This window comes from Leopardus geoffroyi, chromosome B4 (genome assembly GCF_018350155.1).
Source record: "Leopardus geoffroyi isolate Oge1 chromosome B4, O.geoffroyi_Oge1_pat1.0, whole genome shotgun sequence".
Taxonomy (NCBI): domain Eukaryota; kingdom Metazoa; phylum Chordata; class Mammalia; order Carnivora; family Felidae; genus Leopardus; species Leopardus geoffroyi.
In genome coordinates this window covers 6,581,541-6,596,779 of record NC_059341.1, presented here as the reverse complement: position 1 = coordinate 6,596,779, position 15,239 = coordinate 6,581,541, and the positions used below count along the sequence as shown (strand labels likewise).

Here is a 15,239-nt window from a genome sequence, read left to right as displayed (position 1 = left end):
GGCATTCCCTACCTCGTGGCTTGGAGAGAGCCTTTTCCCGGCACGTCCCTCCTCCGGCTCTTCTAGGCAAGCTCGGGGCCCGCCGTCGGGGGAGGATCCAGCTGGGCAGGACCCCGCCGATCCCGCGCGCGACCAGTCTCTGACCCCCGGACTCCATCCCCGGGTCCCTGCACTGTCCCCAGCCCTTCAAAGCGTCCACCCTCCTTCGGGTAACTCACTCACCAGAGCTCCCCGGGCCTGGAGGACGCACGGGGGGCAGCAGGCCGAGGGAAGGTGGGTGGAGTTGCGAAAGCGCAGGACGCTCGAGACCCCGGGGTCCTTCTGACCCCTGAGCCAGCGTTGGGGGAGGGCAAGAGGGTTTCCTAGAAAAGAGATGGACACAAAATTGTGAGACGTTGGAGAATTTTACCCCCTGCGGCCGTAGAACACCCCCCCCCCCGGACCAAACGTGTCCCTATCTCTGATTTCCTGGGAAATAAATTGCTGTCCCCAACCAGCTTCTCCTCGCTCTTCAGTACAGCGAGGTCCACCTTTGTGAGTTCTCGGTCTTTCCCACTAGGGCGTCGCCAGCTTTTCCGAAGTGGGGACGTTTCGTTCAGTCCCTGCGAAGCCATTGCGCCTTAGGCCCGGCAGGTCCTCTCCGTCCTTCCTCCCACCCCCCACGCCCTGGGCACAGCGCCGAGGTACCCGCACCCGCCGGCTGGTAACTCCGCTTTGCACCCGGCTGCGCCGCCTCCCTTGCGCTCCAGCAGTCGCCGAGGGCCACGATTCCCCCCCCCCCGCCCCGGGCAGGATTCTTTTCCCGCCCTACACCAGTCGGCCCGGGCCAGGTGCAGTCTTCGGGCCCGGGTGCTGCTCCAGGAGACGCCGTGGCGACCCCGGTTACTTGCGTCCGGCCCCGGCCCGGCAGAGAGCAGCTGCAAGCTGGCCCGAGCAGCGGCCCCAACTTAATTTCCTCCCCCTAGGGGCATGTTTCCCTGAAAAAAACCTCTCTGCCGCTCCCTCCCGCCTTCCCCAAGGGACCGGGAAAAGTCCGAATCTCCATAGAAAAGGCTCCCTGTAAGTGCCCTGGGGAGGGTGGGGGTGGGGGGGGGGGCGCAGTGGGCGGGGCAGAGGTGGCGGAGAGGATTGAATTTCTCTCCGCTCCAAACCGGCCCTCGGCGGATAAAGCGCAAGTCTGTGCACTCGGTCGACCGAAGGATTGCAAACCCAGAAGACAAAAGTGTCCAGGGAGATGCGGAGTTTGCCCAGATTTCCCTGCGGATGGCTGTGCGGAAACGCCTGTGATGTGAACTTTCTGCAGATCGTGTACGGAGTGAGCTGAAGGAAAGGAGGAAGGGGAGCGGGGCGGGGAGGGCGCAGCGTGAGCGTGAAGTGTGCCCGTGTGAGTGTGTTGGGGGGGGGGTCGTTGTGTGCCCGGGGGCGGGGGCGGCACTGCGGGGCCGGGGAGGGAGTCGGGGGCGCCCCGCAGGCTAACGGGTGCGAGGCGTTCTGTGAGCGCTGGGAAAGGTCGTTGAAGGAGTTCGCTGCACACACACAAAATAATCATCTTAAAAAAGAGTGCCGGGCATGCGCACAGAGAGGATGCCATATTGGAATGAGGCTGTAGTGGGAGTCGGAGGACCCGAGCGGGCGCGCGAGGGAGGCGGCGGGCGGGGCGCGAGCCAGGCGCGGCGAGCAGGGGCGAGGCGGAGCGAGCGGGCGAGGCCGGCGTCCCCCCCGGCGGCGCCCGGGGCCTGGGTCCACTCCGAGGGGAGGACGAACTTCACCAGGTAGGACGCCGCGCCGGCCGCCGTCCCCGCGCCCCGCCCGCCCCGCCAGCAGACCTCCGGCCCGCAGGTTGAGTGTGAGCCGCTCAGCTTCTTCTTCTTCTTTTTTTCCAGCTTCGGGGGGGGGGGGGAAGGGAAGCTCGAGCAAGCCCGGGCGTGGGAGGCTTGGGGAAGGGGGTGCTGCGGGGGAGAAGCAAAAGAGGAGAGCCGGAGGGGAGAGCGACAGCACGGGAGCAGAGCCCCAAACTCCGCTCTGCGCTCCGGGTTGTCATTTTTTGGCTTTTCCCGTCCCCCCCCTCTCCAACCTCGTCCCTGGGCTTTGAAAAGCCCGGCCTTGCGGGAGGCCGTCTGTAGTTGCAAAGCGTCCTCCTCCCCGGGTGCAAGCTGTCCCCTCCCGCCGCCCACCTTCCTCATTCGTGCGCTCATTTTAGCGACGCAGCCGCCCTTGCTGCCCCGCGCTCCCCGGTCGCTTCCTTGCTGGGGTCTCTTTCTTCGTCTTCTTTTTTTTTCTTTTCTTCCTTTCTTTTCTTTCTTTTTCTTTTTTCTTTTTTTTTTTTCTTTTTTTTTTGGTGTGTGTGTGTTGGGGGCGGGGAGGGGGAAAACCGTAGGGTGAGGACTGGAGACCAGCCGTCAAGGGTGTTAAAAATCGTTTACACATTCGGAGTCGCCCTCTTGGAAACATTTGCCTGTGTAGCTTGAAATGAGATTGTCAGTAGTAGTAGTTTCGGAGCGTGCTCCGGCATGGATGCTCTTTTTTTTTTTTTTTTTTTTTTTTTTTTTTTTTTTTTGCTTTAAAGTAATATCCTGTCACTTGGGGCTTTCCTGTCGTCTGCTCTCATATGACCTCCTTTCAAAATTGCTAATCTGATCTGGCTTTGAAGTGTATTTTTAAAATGTGTGTGTTGGTAAAAATCCGCCAAAAACAGAAAGAAAGAAAGAAAGAAAGAAAGAAAGAAAGAAAGAAAGAGAAAGAAAGAAAAGAAACAACTGTAGGAACTGCTAGATGTATTTACTGATTTTGAGCCGGGGCGGCGGGAGAGGGTGCACCGGGGACGGGGGAACCGTGGGGGTGGGAAGTGGTCGGTTCGCGGCGGCCGGACGCACGTCCAGAGCCGGATTTGTACTTGTGTTTTCTTGCAAAAGCGCAGCGACTGCGGAGAAGGAGTATTTAGAAACCGTGCCAGTTTCAATATGGCGGGCTAAGGTGGCTTTTAAAAACTGAAAATAGAGGTTTTGAGGTGGGAAAAAACCCAACCGGAGTTGCCAGCCCTTAGTTTCGACTCTCTTTGGCTACTCCGGGAGCTGTTTTAGCGAATTAAGTGGGAAAAAAGAGCCAGAATGAGCTGCCCTAGTTTTTTCCGTGTTAAGAGTGTGCGTGTCCAGTCCATTGCTGGAGGGGGGGGGGGGTGCCGCTGGTCCAAACCAGGGTATCCAAGCACGACTGCAGTGTTTGCCTTTGGATCAGTGGGCATACCGGTGTGTGCAGTTGAGGGGGCCGGGTGTCAAAGACATACGCCCCGAATGTGTGTGTGCGTCTTGGAGCCAGACCCTGCCATGATTTGACGTGACAAACTGCTGACACGTGGTGCAAAATACATGAGGGCAGAGGCAATGATTTATCTCGGCTTTCTTCGAGACGAGCTCTCCCTGTTGCTGGATTCTGCGCGCGTGAAGCCCTACGGGGGTAGGCGGAGTGAGGAGGTGCTCATTCAAAGGACTAACTGTCCAGGGTATTGGGTGCAGTCTGGCTGCAGACGCCTGTGGGGTTTTGTGTGTGCTGGGGGCACGCCGCACTTGGCGGCGGGGGGCCCCGCGACCGAGGCGCGGGGAGGATGGAAATGGTGGCGCAGAGAGGTGTCCGCGCGCGGATCTCGGCGGAAAAGTGTGTAGGGTCGAAGCGAGGAGTTGCTTTTGGAGTTGAGCTCTAGGGAAGGTGGGGGATGGGAGCAGTGTTCTCGGATGAAAGTGTCCCTTGCTCTCAGGTCCTGCGCGAGAAGGCTGGATCTGAGAGGGGCGTCCTGGGCCGTGGCAGGCCAGCGGGCGGCGCTGTCGCTTTGGGGTTTGAGTGGCGCCCTGGAAAGGCCGGCTTCTGGGGCCGGGAGGGTCTGATACTGGAGTTTGGGGGCAAAGTCGGAGGCTGTAAGGGGAGTCCGAGGGGGAAGCAAGCAAACCGGAGCTCGCTAAGCTAGGGACCAGATCTCCAACAGGGGTCGCCAGTGGCCAGGACGCGGCTGCCGAGCGGAGATCGCGCGCGAGGGACCCGGGGGGTGGGGGGCTGTGAGGCGGCTGTGCGCGTCCCCGGGGCCTGGCGAGGGCAGTTCCTGGGGACCTTATCTAGGCCAGCGGACCTGATGGTGCATTGGCCACGTGTGCCGAGACGTGTTTAAATCTTGGGGTTAAAAAGATAGTGGTGGCTAGGTCTGCAGTTAGCGCAGTACCGCGGTTTCTGGGCATTTGCAGGGGCCTAGAGGGGGGATCCATAGGGTCAGCTCGTGCTCCCCACTTAGACGGACGCCGCGCTGTCGGAGAGGCCCGTCCCTCGCAGTGCCCCGTGGGTGGGGACCCCGCGGCAGATATTCCCTCCCACCTGGTCGGCGGGGCTGGGAGATCGGCGACACTCGGGCGGAGACTCGTTCGGCCCCCCGGGGCTGAGCGCGCGGCGCGTCCCCGGCCCTTCCAGCGTGCGCTGGCAGCGCGTCCTCCGGGGACAGCTCTCCCGTGGGCTTCGCTGGGGTGGAAACCAGCCTAAAATGGCTCTGTGCTTGTAAACTGCAGTTTCAGCCGGGAACCCCTCCCCTCGTCCTCCTGACGTCGCCGCTGACAAGCGCACAATTCACTCTAACGCCCCGAAACCCGCGATTTTGCACCGAGCTGTGCCGTGGACGCCAATACACAACCGATTACAAAGAACATTCCTCAGGATTCTCGCAGGGCCCAAGTTTCCCTTTCTTGGGGGAAGCAGCGGGAGGAGGGAGGAACCGAGACGCGCGGCGAGAGCCCGGCCGACCACCGCCCCGGAACCGGGGCCAGGGCTGCGGCTCCGGGCTGGGGCCCTTTCCGCGTAAAAAACCGAGGGAGGTGGCCCGGGGACGCGGCCAGTGGTCGTGCGGAGCAGCGATCGCCACCGCCTGGGGCGCTCGGCCTTGACGGCAACTCTGGTGTCCGAGTGCGGAGACGACGCAGGCAAGCCTGCGAGACAGTTCCCAAACTTCTGGAGACCCGCTTGCAGTTTCGCTTTCGGAATTTTCGGGATCTTCGGGTTTGCAGAGTGGGGTGGGATTCCGGGAAGAGCCCGGCGCCACGGGCTGGTCGTGCGGATGCTCGCGCCCCTTTCGGCGCAGTAGTCCGACTTCTCACCACCCCGGCGTCCCGTCCTTCGCGCCCCCGGACCCCGCGGGCGCGCTCGAGGGGCCAGGGCTCCCACGCCGCGCGCAGCGCCCCCCCCCCCCCCCCCCCCCCCCCGCTCCGGAGAGCTTCCGCCCGGCACGGCGTTCGGTCGGCTCCAGCGGCGCGGCCGCGGCGGCTCCGAGCCCCCCGGTGGGAAACCGCTTTCGACCAGGGCAGACCCTGCCTGAATCCGGATCCATCGCCGCTGCCCTCCGCTTTCCGTCGCCCCGCCACCCTCCCACCGAGGCCAGGGGACCCGGCGGGCCGATTGGCGTGTCTGCACCGAGCAAGTGGATCCAGCTTTCACCAGGTCGGAGAAAACGCAAACACAGGCTTAGATTCGGCCCCAGATGCTGGGGAGGCAAGTGGGGGGTGGGGAGGGCGATGGAGCGGGTACGGAGGGGGGAGGGGAGAGGCCGTGGTGGCCAGAGGAATGGTTGCCAGGCTCTCCTTTGAGGTAGGACGTCTGCTCCTTTCTCCCTAGCACGCCTTGAACTGGCACACCCGGTGCTTCCTCCCTTCCGTAAATAAATGTTGTCTCCAATCCTTATCTTCGCTCTGCGCTGGGATCGAGCCTGCCTGCGAGGGTACATCCATGTACCCCAGAAACCCTCCACTCCCCTATCAAAGTTCTTACTGTGGGAAGGACCCATTCCCCTGGCCGTGTAAACCACTGCCCGGTGGCTGGGTGGTTCAGCAGCCCCTCCCCTGGAGAAGAGTGCCCCCCACCCCCTGCTGTTCTGATGTGAGGTCTTCTAGAAGTGCCTGCCTAGACCTTCAGGGGTGAGAACTGACTATTTCCCATTTGGGTACCGCACTTGAGTCTCAAACGGGCCATCCCGCTGGGACCTGAATTTCACTAATGATGGGAGTAATTGATGTGTGAGAGCTTTTCAACTCATGTTTTTGTTTTTTTGTTTTTTTGGCAAAAATCATGGACTTTTTTTTTTTTTTTTAAATCCTGCTCTAGCTAGGTATAAATGCCTAGATTCATGATTCTTGCTTTAATAAAAGCAAAAAAAAAAAAAAAAAAAAAAAAAATCCAACGCACCAGAATAGGTTCTTGAAGAAAGGGGAGAGCCTTGGTGAGAGGCTTGGGAGAGGATTGGCCTCTCTAGTCCCTTTTTATCCTAAGACCTTCCTTTGCTGTCCTGGGAGTGTTGAATGTTTATCAAATCCCATTTCTGCCTGTTGTAGCTGAGGTGGCATTTTTCACCTTCCTTTACAGCCAGTGCCCACAAAGGGCTTGCCAAATCTGAGAAGTGCTGAGTGATGGAAACATTGCTCTGAACAGTAAGTGAATGAGGGTTCCCCTTCATTGGGACGGGCTGCTTTTGGAGTTTAAGAAGCCCGTGCAGGGGAAGCGTGGGGCTCTCCAGGGTCTGAACTTCTGCCTAAAAGTTTTTGTCGGGATATGGAAGTAAAAGGTCCCCTCCTCCTCTTTCTTCTTATTAGTGATTTGAAGAAAAATGGTCTACTTTGGGATTTGAATTACTTCCAGATCTATTGTTCTAGGTTTGGACATTTCTCTGTTAGAATGTCACTATTTGGAACTTTTGGAGTTCACTTAACAGTACAGTGGTCATAAGAACTTGTGAAAGGTCCTCGGTTCCAAACGAAATTAACATGTGTAATTCATGTTACTCATTTTGTGTTTTTTTGGTTTTGTTTTGTTTTAGCCGTTCTTGTCTATATTGCCCCAATAACAACTTATTGTCCCCATTCTACAATTAGGAAAAAAAATCAGGGAAGTTATACTTGTCATAACAAACCAAGCTGTGCATTCGTTGGTGACCCAGGATCTAACCGCCTGATTGCGTTGAGGAGAACACAGAACCAGGAGGCCGGGGATCTATTTCAGAGATGTTTCTGCCTAGCTGTGTGACCTTGGACCACTGACTGTATTTTTCTGAGCCTCATCTTCCTTGTTGATGAAATAACTGCTTTGGACTTGCGTTTCACTCAGAGATCTCCATGCTTCTGTTTGGGGGGGAAATTGGTGATTCAGCACATCTCTGTAGGCATGCCCAAGCGATTCATCTTTCAGACCCATGTCCGCGAAGTATGGTGAAAACGTTACCCTGGCCTTGGTGACGGTGGCTCCAGAAGAGGTCTGCGAAGGTAGTTGGGTTGTAGTTCACTGTTCAGGGTTAAAGTGCTGTCGCTGTTGAGTGACACAGGCTCCACGTGGGGGCACGTCTCATTCATGCCCTGGAAAAGGTGTGGTGTTGAGATCGAGGAACACGCCAGTGCGGCCTTTGCATATAATCCCTATGATAGCATGGGCTGGGCTGGGTCATTGTGGTTTTGAATAGAAGTCACAAAGAAGTACCTGGTTCGAGTATGTTTTAGTAATTCCTCGGACTATGGGGGGCCGTCTCAGATAGCCCTCTGTACCCCGCCATTGCAGACAGAGTGAGTACAGGGACCTCATCCAGTAGTCTTTATAGCGTGGGTGGGTGACAGCAGCCTGCTGGTAGCCTAGTGAGTGGAGGAACCCAATCCGATGCTGCATTTTCCATCCCTGCTCTTTACGTTGGGCCACTAGGCAGTACGATTAGCCCTGAACAACGTGGGGGTTAGGGGCAACAACTCCCCCCAGTCCCAGTTGAAAAGCCTTGGGTAACTGGACGCCTCAAAAACTTAAGTACTAGAAGCCTGCCGTTGACCAGAAGAAGCCTTACCAGTAACACGAACGGTTGATGAATATGTATTTTCTGTGTTATACGCTGTATTCTCACAATACAGAAAGCTGGGGAAAAGAAAATAGTTATTAAAATCATAAGGCAGAGAAAATACATTAAAAAATTTTTTTGATGCTTATTTATTTTTGAAGGAGAGAGAGACAGAGCATGAGCGTGGGAGGGGAGCAGAGAGAGAGGGAGACAAAGAACCCAAAGCGGGCTCCAAGCTCTGAGTTGTCAGCACAGAGCCCGACGCGGGGCTCAAACCCGTAAACCATGGGATCATGACGTGAGCCGAAGTCAGAGGCTTAACCGACTCAGCCACCCAGGTGCCCCAGAGAAAATACATTTAGAGTGGTATGTCTTATAAAAAAAAAAAAAATCTGTGTGTCAGTGGACCTACAGCTCAAACCTGTGCTGTTCAAGAGTCAACTGGACTTCTCTGGGCGCCTGAGTGGCTCAGTCGCTTGAGCCTCTGACTTTGGCCCCCGGTTATGAGCTCAAGGTTCGCGGGTTCAAGCCTCACGTCGGGCTTTGTGCTCACAGCTCTGAGACTGCTTTAGATTCTCTGTCTCCCTTTCTCTTTGGCCCTCCTCTGCTCAGGCTCTCTCCCTTTCTTTCAAAGATAAATAAACACACACACACACAAAGAAATGAAAACTCTGGTCTTAGCTACAGTATTTAAGAGTCAACTGTATTTCCTCTCTTTGTAAAACCAGAAGTGTCATGGACAGCGCAGAAGACAAATGATCTCATTGGCTAAAGCAAACATTGGCTGAAGTTAGTGTAAACAAGACAGGACTGTATATTATAAATAAGGGAAGGTATTCAATTTAGAACTTGCATAACAAGAATATAAAGTTACCAAATAAAATTCTTTTTTTAATGTTTTATTTTTGAGAGGGAGGGAGGAAGAGAGAGAGAGAGAGAGTGAGAGAGAGAGAACGAGTAGAAGAGGGGCAGAGAGAGAGAGGGAGACACAGAATTCAAAGCAGGCTCCAGGCTCTGAGCTGTCAGCACAGAGCCTGATGAGGGGCTCGAACCCATGAACCGTGAGATCATGACCTGAGCCAAAGTTGGAAGCTTAACTTACTGAGCCACCCAGGTGCCCCCAAATGAAATTCTTAAAAAAAAATTTTTTTTTTTAAATTTTAGAGTTCGGGGGAGAGGGGAGGAGGTACAGAGAGAGGGAGAAAGAGGGAGAATCCCAAGCAGACTCCGAGCTGTCATTGCAGAGCCTGACATGTGGCTCGATCCCGTGACCCTGGGATCATGACGTGAGACAAAATCAAGAGTTGGACACAACCCATTGAGCCACCCAAGTGGCCCTCAAATAAAATTCTTAAGGATCGGTTTTGCATGATCATTTCAGTGGTATTCTGATTAAAAGATGCTAGCATCACACTCCCCATCTGGTTAGCACCCTAGTGAATTTTATCTGTTTTATTTTATTTTTTACTGTTTATTTTTGAGAGGGGGGTGAGGGGCAGAGAGAGGGAGACACAGAATCCGAAACAGGCTCGAGGCTCTGAGCCGTCAGCACAGAGCCCGACTCGGGGCTTGAACTCAAGCGTTGAGATCATGACCTGAGCCAAAGTCAGATGCTTAACACACTGAGCCACCCAGGCGCCCCTGGTGAATTTCAGAACGTGATTATATTTCACCATGTACTGATAGTTAGGGCCCCTTGTGTTTTGACAAGATGACATTCACTAATCAAAAAGTTTTACTTTCTGTCACTTAGGTTTCCATTCTTGTGATAAGATAGATGTCTTTGACACTGAATAAGCGAAGAATCCATTGTGCTTTTCTGTTTCATTCTTTTTGATTTTCTTAAAAACAAAAATGACACATTTCGGTAGATATGGCGCTTGTTAAAGCATAGGGTGAATTCTGTAGGGCAAATAATGTTAGCAGCCCTGACTATACAAGACCGGTTTGGAGCTGGTGGGACTGGGAGAGGTGGAAGAGATTTTTATCCTGGGATTTTTGTTTTTTCCCCCTGAAGTTTTATTGGCTGAGAAAAAAAAAAAAAAATCATCTTTTTTCTTACTAGTAAAAAAACTTTTTGTTTAAACTAATCTCTACATCCGGCCTGGGACTCATACTCATGACCCTGACTGACATCAAGGGTCACATGTTCTCCACCAACTGAGTCAGCCAGGTGCCCTGAAAAAAATAATCTCTTTTTTTTTTTTTTTTAATTTTCTTTTTACATTTATTTATTTTTGAGAGACAGAGACAGAGCACAAGTGGGGGACGGGCAGAGAGAAAACGAGACACAGAATCCGAAGCAAGCTTCAGATTGCACAGAGCCTGACGCGGGGCTCGAACTCACGAACCGTGAGATCGGGACCTGAGCCGAAGTCGGACGCCCAACTGACTGAGCCACCCAGGCGCCCCTGAGAAAAATGATCTTAAAAAAAATCATTAAGGTGTACCTTGTCTGCTTTCTCCTAAATTCGGCAAGTTTTTTTTTTTTTTCCATTCCGTTTCAGTTAAAAGTGAAGTATGAATCCCGCGTCACTCTAAGGTAATAATGCAAGAGTCTGAAATGCCGAGTGCAAGTTCTCACAAAGTGTCATTTTAAGTATAATTTCGGCAGGTGCTCGTTTGAAAACCGGACATGTGGATCTGTAGGTCCAGGGACTAATGACGGAAGGATGCAGGAATTAATAAGATTTGGAATTAGCGGTTTATTCCAGATAATGTTGAAACTACAAGCACTTGCCTTTGTAAGCCTGAACTGTTTTCCGGCCACTGCGCTTCTCAGTTTTGTGTTTCTGTTTCATCTAGGTTATGGAAGTATCACCCCACTTTACAGATGAGACTGAGGCTTTAGGGAGCTTGAGTAACTTGCTAGCGAGGTGGAGTGAGAGGGATTGAGGAATTGAATCCTGGTATGACGTTGTCTTGAAACTGAAATTACTGTATGTGACACGCTGTGCCTAGCACTTTAAATGCTTTAGCCTCCTTAATCTTTATAGGGGAGTGCTCTTGTCTTTATTTTACTGATACGGAGATCGAGTCTTTGGAAAGGCTATACAGGATCATATAAATAGGTTTGTTTTTTTTTAATGGGCTTGATTTGAAACGCAGTTAAGACTAGCGCATTTCTGTTTGTATTTATTTTGGATCGTCGTGAAAGAGGAAAGCCTTTAAACGAAGCTGAATCCCCCCGTCTTTAAAATGGAGAGGTGAAACTACTCAGTGTTTCTGGGTTGGGATAGCGTGCGGCTCCCCGACTTGTCAATCAACCACCAGAAGTTTGGGAAGATGCACTTCCGAAATTTCGGCTTCATGCAAAAAATAATTGGCTTTCGTATCCACCGGTTTCCGTTTTTTCTCTCCTTTCTGAAAGACCTTCCCGCTCTAACGTAAGTGAGAATAGATTGGAAGCCGGGGAAGAGAGCTAGAATTTTCCTTTCTCGGTAGTGCTGGCCACCAATGAGCATCGTCTTCTGCATGCTCCTTAGCGTTTTGGTCTTTTAGGACGTTCCTGTTTTCCGCCACAGAGCGCTGAATTCAGAGCGGCTCTTTGTGTGAGGCCTGGGAAGCACTGTGCTCACTCTGGCCAGGTCGGCTGATGTGCACGTCACGCGGTGAGCTTGACCTCAGGCTTGAAGCTGGCCATCAAAGCTTCTCTGCTGTTTACCAGTAGAAACTAATTTCACTTCCTCTAAAGCTCAGGAGAAAAAGTCAAGTTTTGCACCAAATCAAAGTAGCAGGATTTTAATGGAAATTGGCTCTTGGCGTATATGTATATGTATATATAGTTTTTAGGAAGTGCACTGCATGTAGATAGCCTACAGTCTGATGGGTACAGTGAACCAGTCTAGGGAATTCAGAACCCTTGATCTGGCTCAGAATTTTTTGTGTGTGACCTTGGCTAAGTCACTTTCCTTTAATCCTCCATTTTGAATTTTTGATTTTTTTCCTGTAGTGGATGGCAGATAGAATTCTTGCTCGGTACAACCGGCTTTAAAAGGTAAAGGCCGGGGCACCTGGGTGGCTCAGTCGGTTGAGCGTCTGACTTCGGCTCAGGTCATGATCTCGCGGTTCGTGGGTTCGAGCCCCGCGTCGGGCTCTGTGCTGACAGCTCGGAGCCGGGAGCCTGCTTCCGATTCTGTGTCTCCCTCTTTCTCTGCCCCTCCCCCTCTCACTCTGTCTCTGTCTTTCTCAAAAATAAGTAAACATTTAAAACCATTTTTTTTTTTAATTTACAAATTAAGTTAATTACGAAAATGTTGATGGTTCTGTTAACTTTTAAATATTTAAGTACTGGGGGCACCTGGGCGGCTCAGTGGGTTGAGCATCCAACTTCGGCTCAGGTCATGATCTCACAGTTCGTGGGTTCTCGCCCCGCGTCGGGCTCTGTCCCGACAGCTCGGAGCCTGGAGCCTGCCTCAGGTTCTGTGTCTCCCTCTCTCTCTCTGCCCCTCCCCTGCTCGTGCTCTATCTCTCTCTGTCTCTCAAAAATAAAATAAACTTAAAAATAAAAAAAGGTAAAGGCCATGTGGGACACTTGGCTGGCTCAGTCAGAAGAGAATGCAACTCTTTTATTTTTTATTATTTTTTTAATGTCTATTTATTTATTTATTTATTTTTTTTTTTCAACGTTTTATTTATTTTTGGGACAGAGAGAGAGAGACAGAGCATGAACGGGGAGGGGCAGAGAGAGAGGGAGACACAGAATCGGAAACAGGCTCCAGGCTCTGAGCCATCAGCCCAGAGCCTGATGCGGGGCTCGAACTCACGGACCGCGAGATCGTGACCTGGCTGAAGTCGGACGCTCAACCGACTGCGCCACCCAGGCGCCCCATTGTCTATTTATTTTTGAGAGAGAGAGAAAGACAGAGAGAGAGAGGGAGACAGAGCGCAACTGGGGTGGGGCAGAGAGAGAGGGAGACAGAGAATCCGAAGAGCACGTGACTCTTGATTCCGGGGCTGTGAGTTCAAGCCCCGTGTAGGGTGTAGAGATTACTTAAATGAGCAAAACTTAAAAACACGTTTACTTTTACGGTTTTGTGACAAACGCCCTATCTTTTTGTTAGAGAAGACAACACGTCTCTGACTCTTTCCTAAGGTGCGTACGCATACCTCACGCTTGCAAAGGACGGGTTGGCCCTTGTTGCCATCTTTCTGTTCTCACCTCCACGTTGGAAAGGATGTTTCCCTCTGGGTGGGTTAGAAAAAAACAAACACTATTCAGTAGAGGTCATCTTGAGTACCCAGTCATAATTGTCTTGGGTGTGTGCTAAGTACAGACGCTCCCTGGGCAGCAGGAGGAGAGGGGATCTAGCATTTGATAAGTGGCCAGTGGTGCAGGACGTAGGTTAGTGATCCCTAAGGGACTGTTCCAGACAGGCTTCCGTGGGGGCTCTTTCTGAAGGAGATACGCTGCTTCTCCAGCCCTGTGGAGACCTTGCAGAAACGCTGCATAAGACGAGTGGGGATAAGGGACAGAAAAAGTCGAGGGGGTTGGAGGACCAAGCACGCCGCCAACATTTCGCTTGGATCAGTGTGGTGTTTGCCCTCACTCCTGCCGGGGGGAGACCGGATTTGCCTTTCGAAGGGTGGAGAAGTGGGAAAGAGGGAAGGGGGAGCCTCAGGATGGAGGCCCCTGGGGAGGAGGATGAGGGTTTGGAGGTAGTTAGCCCGTACAGTCTGAACGGGAGGACAGACGTCATCAGCGTGACAGGAGGCCCTGAGTGCAAGCACGTACTTTTCCAGGCAGCCCACTTGTTTATGCATTAATATCCTTCTTGATCCCAACTCACGAAGTTAGACTTCCTCTGCTTTCATCACACTTAACTCTTTTATTTGCCCACGGACGAACACCAGATGTGAAATCACCACTCTGGCCTCTGGCTGTGCGTCGATCGCTGGAGGTGGATCCTGTTTTGCTCACCCCGATTTGCCACGATTGGCACGGACGTGTCGACCCGTGGTCACTCAGCGCTGCACTGTCATCCCACAGGTCTGTCTTTATTCCTGTACTTGTCAGCCTTCATTTGCCATGTGGTCTAGTTAAGAAGGGGCTTTGAAAGTCCGGGGCGCCTGGGGGGCTCAGTCGGCGAAGCGTCCGACTTCGGCTCAGGTCATGATCTCACGGCTCGTGAGTTCGAGCCCCGCGTCAGGCTCTGTGCTGACGGCTCGGAGCCGGGAGCCTGCTTCGGATTCTGCGTCTCCCTCTCTGTCTCTCTGCCCCTCCCCATCTCGTGCTGTCTCTGTCTCTCTCAAAAATAAACAAACATTAAAAAAAAACCCCTTGAACTGAGTATGCTTTTCTCTTCCCAGCTAGCTGGAGAACACAGGACACCTTTCCGGTTCATCCCTGTGTTGCTACGAACTTCCGTGCTTCTCTGCAGTTTATCAGGTTAAGTCTCTGAGTAGCCAGTTGGGCATTTAGGTCCCGACTCCTCTCTTTTTAGGAAAGCTTTTGGGATCCAGCTCAGACCATGGGTGTAGTGTTTCCTTTTTGGAGTCTCTGTTCCCTTGAAGGGGATGCTGTATTATTTTCTCCTTCCACGTACTCTTAGTTTTAATAAGGAACGTGGGTGAAGGCCCAGATTGCCTGAAATGTTTGCCTGGGAGAGGAGACTTTTTGGAATTGTCCCTGTGTTTTGCAGATGAGAACAGGGTTGCTGGCTGTGTTTTGAAGGCCAGGCATACACTCGGGTGCAAAGCCCAGGTCTCCTGCGATCCCTGCAGGGTTCGTTACGTTTCCCATGTTGTGTCCTAATCAAGGTAAATTAGGGTGTTTTTACTGGCTTTGCATAATGATATTCCTCCTCTGGAGGAAACCTCCTTCATGCATTTAGATGATGTGATTTATAAAATTTGATTTATGCCCAATTTTATGGTTATATCCATGGCTTCAAGTAAACACCTGAAATGCTCTTTAGTTGCTTTGTGGATCCCCAGGGAGCTTGCTCAGCTCTCCAGGCTGCCTTCCAGGAGGTGGTTCTTTACACGCTTACAAGTGTGCGGTATCTCTCAAGCATCGTTGCCGTACATCTGTGCGGCTTGGAGTAATGAATACACGAAACCCCCTCAGAAAATTAGGCACTGATTATTAGACATTATCTATGCATGTCTAGCCGACACGAGGATCCCTTGTCAGAGTTCTTTACTTTTTGAGTTCTTAAGGATCATGCGTACAACGCGTGGGCTAATTTACCGAAAATGCCTTCTACGCGTGGATGTATGCTGTGAGATACAAATCTCCCGTAAAGTAGGAGGCTGCTCGGCTTTGTTAGAAACTCGGGTGGATGCTCTCATTCATTCCAGCCTTCGCAGGTGACAGGGAAACCCCGGGGTTTGTTGAAGAGGTCAGGGCTGAGTGGGATGATGTCTGTGCTCGTTCTAAGACGCCTGCTTTTTCAGGAAGGCCTCT

General features: G+C 52.4%; 1 protein-coding gene across 9 annotated transcripts in view; it reads left to right on the top strand.

Moving 5' to 3' along the window:
- Nucleotides 1-1,178: 1,178 nt before the first annotated feature.
- The window catches only part of SFMBT2 (Scm like with four mbt domains 2), a 222,318-nt gene continuing 208,257 nt past the window's right edge, over nt 1,179-15,239 (top strand). For 2 of the 9 annotated variants that reach the window (XM_045465812.1, XM_045465813.1), the window contains exon 1: nt 1,486-1,772. The gene's annotated coding sequence lies outside the window, so the exon portion shown is untranslated. Of the gene's footprint in view, nt 1,316-1,485; nt 1,847-4,042; nt 5,467-6,241; nt 6,450-15,239 lie in introns of those variants that run through there. The other 7 variants (XM_045465807.1, XM_045465810.1, XM_045465805.1 and 4 more) reach the window with 7 other exon arrangements.